Source organism: Camellia sinensis, chromosome 8, assembly GCF_055761805.1.
Source record: "Camellia sinensis isolate YWXY chromosome 8, ASM5576180v1, whole genome shotgun sequence".
In the NCBI taxonomy this organism is placed as follows: Eukaryota; Viridiplantae; Streptophyta; class Magnoliopsida; order Ericales; family Theaceae; genus Camellia; species Camellia sinensis.
This window is the reverse complement of record NC_138968.1, coordinates 147,346,880-147,356,482: the sequence shown is the minus strand read 5'-3', so window position 1 is coordinate 147,356,482 and position 9,603 is coordinate 147,346,880. Positions and strand designations below refer to the sequence as shown.

Here is a 9,603-nt window from a genome sequence, read left to right as displayed (position 1 = left end):
CTAGAGGGGATAGATGTGTGAATTCGTCCTCGCCGGCTTCAAGGTCAACGGTTGGACCGGTATCTTGGGCACCGGGCTCCTCATTGCCGGGCTGCTCTTGCACCTCGGCCTCTTCTTCCTCAGAATCTGTCTCCCCGTCCCCATCTTCAAGTCCCTCCTCGGCCTCAGCCTGTAAAGCGCTGAAAACATCGTTGGCATATGGCACGAGGTAGACCGGTAGTGAAGCTTTGGGAGGGTTGGCAAAAACATCGGTGTCAGAGCCCTGGCCGAGCTGTTCGCAAGCGGATTTCCAGCCAGCCTTGAAGTATATGTCTTGTGTTGCAAAGACTTGCTTCTTGTAATTCTTCTCGGCCTCGTTGAAACCCACGTTGTTGGCAGCCCGGCAAGCTTTCTTCTCCGACTTCTTCAAGGTATCCACCTCGGTCTGGAGCTCGCTTTGTTTTTTCTCGGCTGCATTCAGTTGACCGAGCAGCCTGTTATTATCAGTGTTGGTCATCTCAAGTGAAGCCTTAGCCCGGCCGAGCTCGGCTTGAAGGCTCTCGACCTGGCTGGCCGTGTCGTTGGCTTTCTGCCTGAGCCGGTGGATGCGCTCCAAAACCAGATGTTGTTTTTGAATGGCCTGCAAAAAGAAAAGTTGATTAGAAACGGAACCGGGCAAACACTTGTGAAATTTTCAGAAAAACGTCGACTTACCCTAGCCATAGACTTTACTGACGATTTGACTAACCGAGTGTCAGGAACGTGGTCGCTGCCGACCACGTCGCTCGGTAGTAGCAGGGCTTTGGACAGATCGAAGGCAAGCAGATGCTCTTTGTCAGCCTTGATCGAAGTCGTTGCCGGGATATCTTGACCCCGGTGCTTCAAATGTGGGCGCCAGGCCGGCACTGGGGCGGGCGCGTCTGTTGGGTGCTCGGTGGTAAGCTCGGTGACTAGCTCGGCGGACGGGTCTGCCCGAGCTCTCTTCCCGGCGTGCCTTGCAGAGGGTTCTCGGCTGGATTGCCCGGCGGATGGAGTGGCAAGGGCGACCACAGCGCTACTGGATTGGCCGGCGGCTGGCGACCGGGTTACAACGCTCGGCAGCTCGGCGGAGGTGGCGGTGAGAAGATTCTTGATTCTGCTGCGTTTGGCCATCTCTTGCTCCTCGGTCAGGCGGATGAGAGGAACGTTCGGAAGGGTAGGGTCTGGAGGTGGCGAAGGAGCTCTGAGGAAGTCAGTTACTCTACTCCGGCGCGGAGCAGAATATCTGTAAGTCGGGGTGTAGCCGAGTAAGTCGTTGCAATCTCGGTGGGGATACCGAAGCACGGTCCGAGTTGCCTCGACGTTTGAAAATTGGTAGTTGGCTTGTAAGGCTTGGATTGCTGCAAAGGAAACAGGAAAACCGGTTAGTTGCAGAGTAAAGAGTTAGACCAACCGAGCAAGGTGAGCGGCTTACATGAAGAACCGAAGCTTTTGTTTATAAACCAGCCCGGTACCTCGGCTGTTTCGTAGTTGCCGGACACCCAGAAAAAATCGTCGTCGTGCATGTCTTTATCCGGGGTACCGGTTATGATTTTTTCCTTGCCCGGTCTTATTTTCAAATAGTAAGCTAGGCCGTCACCAGTATGGCCCATCGTGTATTGCCTCAGTATCTCGGCTAGACCTAAGTTGATGCCTAGCCGATTGTTCAATTCGTGAACGCCGTTGATTATTCTATAAGTGTTGGTGGACACCTGTGTGGGTGCCAGCCCGGTGCGGCGAAGGAACTCGGTTATAAGAGGGTTGAGCGGGAAACGAAGACCCCCTTCAGCGATGGATAGCACGGTGAAGGGGCACTCCTCCCTACCCCAAGGTGTGGTCTCCTCTTCTGCGAGCTGCAGGTGGACATCGGCCGGGACGCCGTACTCCTCCCTGAACGTAGCCAGCGCAGCCGGAGTATCCACCAGGAAGCGGAATTTCCCCATTTTTGGCCGGCTTAGTGTATCCCGGCTGAGGGGTTTGGCTCTGGGTATTGAATGTTGCCCGGTCCTGAGAGCCTCAGGAATGACAGTGGTCCCCTTGGACTTTGCAGGAAAAGGATGGCAAGTGTTAAGTGTTAGCGCGGTCGCGCGAAAGGTGCTGGATTTTAGCTCGGTCATTAAGGGTGCCAAACCACCTCGGTTGTCTATTCTATCTAAAGAGCCCGGTCGCCCAAGTGGACCAGATGTTAGCCCGGTTGAACGGCCAAGTCCTTTTGTTATCTCGATTTTCGCTGGGGTTGAAACAAACATGTTGTTTGCCCGGTTTGGTTGGTTTTTTGGATCAAAAGAAGGCCCAGAGCCCGGTTCACCCCAGTTCTTCAGGAAGACGAAGAACACCAAGAACAGTGGGAGGTTTGGGACAGATTCTATGGCCTTTGCCCTAAATGCTACGTTTTTGTACCCTAATGTGTGTAAAATAAAAGAAAATGGCAACAGAATTAAGGTGGGATGACTTACCAGAAAAGGGCAGGGCCTAATCCCACAATCACGAAGAATGGCAGTCGAGCTTGAGCTTCAGAATCGTCAGAAATGGAGGCAGCAGTAGGAAGAAATGGAATGGTGGGGGGCGAGTATACATAGGCGAAAGAGACCGCCCAAATTCAAAATCTGACAAGAACGGCGGGTTGGCTTCTCGATGACCAATGGGAGCTCGCCACGTGTCCCCATTTATGGCTACGTCAGGATTAAAGCAACGGGTTGAAGAGACGAAGAGCCAGCCGAGCTACTTTCGACGAAAAGGCTGAAAGCCGAGGAACATGACCGGGGAAGGATTGCAAATTAGCTTGGTGAAGCTTTGGCATCTTGGGAACCGGGGAAACGTCATCTCGGTCGAAGTGAGTAATCCAGTCACGCTTTCGCGGACGGAATTAAGGGGCAATTGAGAGGGTAATTTATGATCTGGAGTTGGGCCGAGGTGACGGCCGAGCAGGTTGAGGGCCCAACGGTGTATGGGGCCGAGCTGATCAACTATCCGCCCGGAAATGGGCTGCCAGAACTTGGGCCGGGCAGAGTTTGGACTGAGTGTGTGTGCCACCCCGGACCGTACAGAAACTGCTCGGCCAGGAAGTGACCGGTCAGACCAGGATGCTCGGTCCGAGGATGGTCGAAACCAGACAGACCGAGAGACCGGCGCCCGGAAAGGCGCGGTCAGCCGAGGTAGTTGATTGACCGGCAAGAAGGCCAACCAAAGGAGGTGCCTGGGCTAGGCTTTGCCGAGATGCCGCCTAGCCCGGTCCTTCATGTGTTTGTCCAGCTAGGCGCATGGGTTTGAAGCATGACATGGCCGAGGTAGAACAGCTCAGCTGCCGAGCTCCAGCTGTGAAGTCAGGCAGTTGAGGTTAGGTGGTGAATGGCATGGTTTATGCTGACAGATGGGATAGCAGAGCCACGTGTCAGGAGATGACTGGGAGTGGATATGGGGCTCAGAAGGTATAAAAGCATGTCTGCGCCCCCCATACGCAACACGAACATATCTGTAAGAAACTCTCACACCCAAACACTCCCTCCCTTCTCTCTATCCATCCTAAGGTGTGTGCTAACTTGATCGTCGGAGGGTTTTTCCGACCACACACCGCCGGGTAGCTCACCGTTACTTGCTTGCAGGTGATCGGACAGAGACGGAGCTCGGAAGAAAGGAGTACGGGCTTGCCGGAATATTTGCTCCCCATACAGTAATAATTGTACTACTAAAAAAAGTTGAATTCCCTAAAAGAGACTAACATTTTAGGACGGAGGGAAAACGACCAACATTCCTTCACTTCTCACATTTTTACCCCTTGAACTACCACTAGTTTGCAGTAGATATGGTACGATAGCGTGGCAAGTGCAGACTGCACTTGCTTTATTTTAAGCATATAAATAATAAGCATCATAATCTTGGATGTTCTGAGATTACTCCCTTATCCTACAAAGCATCAAAATATCAGAAGCTCATAGAGCTAAACAAAGTTACATACTCATGAATACACAAACACGAAGAGTAGTTGCAAGCAACATGTTTAAGTAACTGATCTAGCAAGGCTACTCTGTTTTGTTCAAGTCAAGTGTCCAATAAAAATTCAAGTGGAAATGCTTTATATATACTAACAGATTATCTCAATGAAGGTCAATATAAAGTGCAAGTCAAGTCAGCAATCAGATTTGTAATCAAACTGGTAATTTAAAGTGATCTGATCCACATTAAAGGGACTAAAGAAATAAGGAAAAGCCAAAGAAAGGCATGGATGTGGTAAATACATCATAATTGCATTTGATTAAACGATTACTGCAGACTTAACTCAGAACATGACTTATCTACTTGAATTATTTTTTTAAAAATTTTTGATCAAGAAATTCTACTTGAATTGAAATTGACAGGAGTCTAAACAGTGCACATAAATTGGGTATTTGATAGAACTTGGAGAGATTCAAACGTAAAGGAAAAAAATTATACCTTCAACTTCAAACAACACAGAAATATAGCAACAAATACAGCAGAATAGATGCCCAAAAAAAATACAGCACAGCACCAGATGGTAATTCAGCACAACAGTCTTCACCATTCGCCATTCACCTACATATACATATATATAATCTTCACCATTCACCTACCATTCATATATTCAAGATTTAAATCAACCATTCAGCCATTCAACTAACATTCAACAAGTCAACCATTCACCTACCATTCAACTGAAAAAATGCCACCTACCCACCAACCATTTAACTAACAAAGTCCAACATAATATTAATAAAAGTCCAAATAATGAGTCCACAATTAAAAGTCCAACATAGTCAATATTAATAAAAGCAAAAATTAGGAAATTCAGAACAGTCCACAATTAGTAAAATAAAAGTCCAACACAGCAGTCCACAATTAATAATAAAAGTCCTAAGAACAACCGAGCAGTCCACAATTAGTCGTGATAACTTGTGGTGGTCTTCTCCATCTCAATCTCCAACTTTAGAAACCTCAACCGAACTTCATCCGTAGGAAGAGTTATGAAGCACTCACGACGCTTGACTCATAAGAACAATCGGGCAGCCCATAGATACAGCTCATCATCTGGGAATACACCAGGGATGCTTTCCAACTTCGCCAAACATTTTGCAATTGAAGGATATCTTAATGAAGTCTGTGTTAAAGTTGCTAAAGATGACTCAACCACGTTGACTATACGATCAAGTGTCTTGGTAAGTAGAGCTGCACCAGTAAATTTCTTCTTTCTCTTGCTCTTGGTTGATGAACCATCAGTATTTAATGGACGTTTTTTGTTTAACTCGGAAGGACGAACCACCTTCAAATCAGCATCATTAACAAATTCAGCATCATGTGGGGTATGAAATTCCTCCACAGTCTCATCAGTGTGAGGCATAACCCCTGAGCTAGGAGTGTATGCTCATTCTCCTGTAGCAGCTGAATCTGAGAATAATATGTCTAAGTCTTCAGTGAATTGCAATGGCATACGCCGGAATTTAGCAGGATACCTCTGCAACAATTACAAAGGAAAATTTAACAATTTCAAGTTACAAAATTTGGTCTATTTAAACAAAAAAACAAACAGAATATGTACATTAAGCAATTCACTTACCTCCAATTTCTTAGTCCACCACTCATCAGATGCAGATATAGCTCCAGTCAATGTATCACGGCCTAAGCCTATCTTACCCCTTAACAGATTGTTCCACAAAAGCCAGTCTTTTTTCAACACATCCCAATGGTTTTTTATTTGTATTCGTTGGTATGCTTTTCCAGTCATAGTTTTAAACTTAGTTATTGCATTTTCCCACCCGACCCTATCTAAGTGTGTATCAGGTCTGTGTCCAACCTTCACTTGCTCAACACAAAGCTTAATAAAAAATTTATTTGATTTTGCATCCCAATCCCAATGAGCCTTAACGGATGGTACTTGAGAGGATTTTCCTTTGTTCTTCCTATTTTCAGATTGTGTTTCCTCTTAGGTACTTATTCTATGAAAGAAACAAAAATTCTTTAACACATACTCATTCATCATTGCTTGCATTAAAACATAAGATTAGTACATAATAACCATACATGGCAACTAAGATAGACATATCAACATTGATTGGGTACAGAGCTTAGTACAAAAACATCTGATCTAAAAGCCACCTACAATCATTTGAAAAGTAATTCAACTAATAGAACAATACAAGTTGTGAGCAAACCCACAAGAAGCTGCTTCATGAATGTTAAAGATTGCTCAAACATTTGGTTCTTGACTTTTAGTCCTACAATCTTGATGCTTTGATTTTGATAAAGATTTGTCTTGTTCCTTTGCCTCTCTACCATCGTCATAGATTTTGGGGTACACCACCTCCAAAATTGACAATTTCTCTTCTCACAAATGACATATAGTCTTCCTTTTGATGGCTTGTCAGATTTGGTAACCCTTATGGCAACTCTTACAGCACACTCACATTTCAAAGCCTCATACCTCAAGTCCAAGGTCTCAGCACCGGAAGAATAGTTATTAGAGGATGACATGCCTCTGCATTAATTAGGAAGAATTGAATCCAAATCCTCTAAAATTTGATTGGTAAGTTAAAGAAGTTATACATGACCATTGTCTTTAATTCTTAACCCTATTGTGCACTTTGGTCCTAAATTCCCATCAAGACAATCAAACAAACAGAATAACTAGCATATAGTGGAGAGCATGTTTGGTGATAGGGAAATCAAAGTCCCAAATAGTATAAAGAATTGGCTTGTTTCTCTCAATTTAATAAATCAGCTACCTACTTTGTTGTTTTACAGTTACAGAGAATGAAATAAACAAACATGTGCCTTCAGTCAATATGATTAAAGAAGCCCTTGAGTTGTGCAGTAGGCTGTAATGAGTTGTTGTAAAGTGCAGGTTTTACAGGATGAATTGCAACTCTGCTTTGTGGTTTTGGGTATAATGTTTATGTACTACTAGTTTCTAACAGATTTTTCTGCAGTGTTAAGTTGGTCTAACTGTAGGGAGGAGAGTTGAGTGATGAAAGGTCTATACAGGTTTGATGAGTGAGAGATGTAAGCTTAGAGAGTTGAGAGATGGGAGCCTCATATTGTTTTTCTAATAGTTTGTTGTTGCAGATTCTAAGCTGGTCCTTAGGTAAGGGATATTCTTCTTGAGGGTTGAGTGATGTAGTCCTATATTTTTAGAGAAGTGTGGTCAGTTGCTATACCAACTTCAATGAAATAATTATCTGTCACAATAGGTATTTGTTTATACCAACCATTTGCTATACATATGGGATTCATAGCCAAAAAAATGTAGTGGTCATTCTTTTAAATAGTGGAGACTCTAATCAAAGCACAAAGACATATTAAAAGGCCAAAGTAGAAATGAAGATAGACAAACTGAATCAGTGGCTAAGGAAAAGGGTATTAACAAGACATACCGAATCAAACAAGATGGAAGCCCAAAAAGAAACCACAAAACATCACAAAGATGATCCACTTTTTTGCATAAATTATTAAAACTTCACCACTTACATATTTATTTCAGTTTGGCCTAGTGGAAAGTGTGTACCAGGTCTGTACCAGATCTGTCAAATACCTATTATGAATTTCCATTTTCTCCAAAAACCCAATCTTCATTAGGATCAGAGGATTACTGCAAGAAAATCTACTGCATTATCAATTCAATTCAATTCATTTCCTTCTATTCTAATACAAAAACTAGTAGAAAACTAAATGCTGATTCAAGAGGTGCGGTCACTTGCTGACTGTTTTTTCAGTTATAATTTTCCCTTTGCATAATATTATTTTTGGAGGGCAGATTTGATTTCCTATTGGTAGAATGCAAGTTTAACTAGATTAAGGATGTTGATGTGCTTTAGTGGCAGATAATAAGGGGATTGCATAAACATAGAAAACTACATGAACTGTGGATCATAATTAATAAGCAGGATTGGGTAACCACATGAGCATATAGATGAGATCAAATCCAATAAACATGTCTAAGGTAAACCATAATTACAGAAATCTTAAATAACCTAAATATCAAAATTAGTGCAAACACTGAATAGGGTCTAAAATTTGATCAAAAAGCAAGAGACCCAGATGATCAAAACCCAAATATATGCATGAGAAGATCAAAGAACCCAAAATAGCAAACATAGCAAAACGTTTATTAGATATGGGTAAAATCCAAATTATAAAAAAGAAAATTATTCAGATAAATATAAAATATATGTGAAACTACATGAACCAGAAACCAAAAACCAAAAACCAAAAACCAAAAACCAAAATCGATGTATTGCCTTCATGAACCAGAAAGAGGGGTACCCTACATGAACCAGAAACCAAAATCGATGAAAGAGAGAGAGAGCAACCAGAAACCAAAAACAAACACACCCTAATCGGATTTGAACACAGAGCAGCCAAAAACCAAAAAAACCCTAAATCGATGTGTATATCTAATATATATCTATATATAACAAAACATAGGGTTTAGGGTTTCAAATCTTACTTTTTGGTGGAGATCAACGGAAAACAAGGATGATCGCCGGCGATCTTCGATGTGTGGAGCAGTTCTTCGTCGTTCGGCAGCGAGAGGAGAGGAGAAGAGGAGAGCGCCGTTTGAGAGGAGAAGTGTTAGGTCTAAACTCAGAATTGTGTTTATATACTGGCATTTTCGCAATTTCTTAAGTTTTGGAGGGCATTTAAGTCATTTTGCCCCTCCAGGATCAGCTGCGGGCTTAAGCTAAATTTATAAGCACCCTTGGAGTAACTTTCAGATTTAAGCCGAAAATGACTTAAATTAAGCTATAATCTGTGCCTTATAAGTTGTACCAAACACACTAACATAACTTAATTTAAGCCAAAAGCTAATTTAAGCTGGAAAAAAGTTTTACCAAAGAGGCACAATATATGTTTTGCTGCAAAGGTCCCGTAGACAAGATTAACCCCAACCTCAGACTGACTGGTCAGGCTCGAGCCACTTATTCTCCAGTAATGGTTTGCTTTCTCATTCTTTCATCAATGGAGTTTTTGTTTTTCCCTTCAAAAGACTTAACGGGTGTGGCCGGATTGTATTGCCTAAAGGAAAAATAACTATTTAATGTATACCACCAATCCATGCTCGGAAGAGTCGATTAGTATTATTGCAAGATGGATAAGGGGATTCATGTTTTTTCCACCTCATTTCATAAATGCATGACACTACAATAGAAAAACTGGTTGCTTCCATCCAATGGAACAACATACGCATTTATTCTCAATAACAAAAAGCAAGCAAACGTACTTGTTTCGATTAAACAGAGGAAGGCAGCCACTCGAGTGTTTCACCAGCAAACATCGGAATAATCTCACTAGTTGCATAGGATAATGATTCTGGCACCTTCCATTGACTCTTGATCTAAGTTACACGGACGCGGGTACGAGGATCGGGTGTGGGTGCGTATCTAGGGGTCGGATACTTCAAAATTAAAAATTAAGGATACGTGGATATGTATCCAAATTTGGATACGGGTACGGGGATACGTTAAATATATATATATATTTTAAATATAGTTATTAAGATGAGTTATATTATATAAATAACAAATAATTATTTTACATATATGTGTTTATTTATTTTTATTAATATATATAAGTATATATTATCTTATAAATATCTTA

At 42.5% G+C, this 9,603-nt stretch overlaps 1 protein-coding gene across 8 annotated transcripts in view; it reads right to left on the bottom strand.

Annotated features, from left to right (window-relative positions):
* Positions 1 to 4,696: 4,696 nt before the first annotated feature.
* The window catches only part of LOC114259518 (dihydroorotase, mitochondrial-like), a 103,227-nt gene continuing 98,320 nt past the window's right edge, over positions 4,697 to 9,603 (bottom strand). For 3 of the 8 annotated variants that reach the window (XM_082883729.1, XM_082883735.1, XM_082883740.1), the window contains one exon: positions 4,697 to 9,322. The gene's annotated coding sequence lies outside the window, so the exon portion shown is untranslated. The remainder of the gene's footprint in view (positions 9,323 to 9,603) is intronic. The other 5 variants (XM_082883732.1, XM_082883733.1, XM_082883734.1 and 2 more) reach the window with 5 other exon arrangements.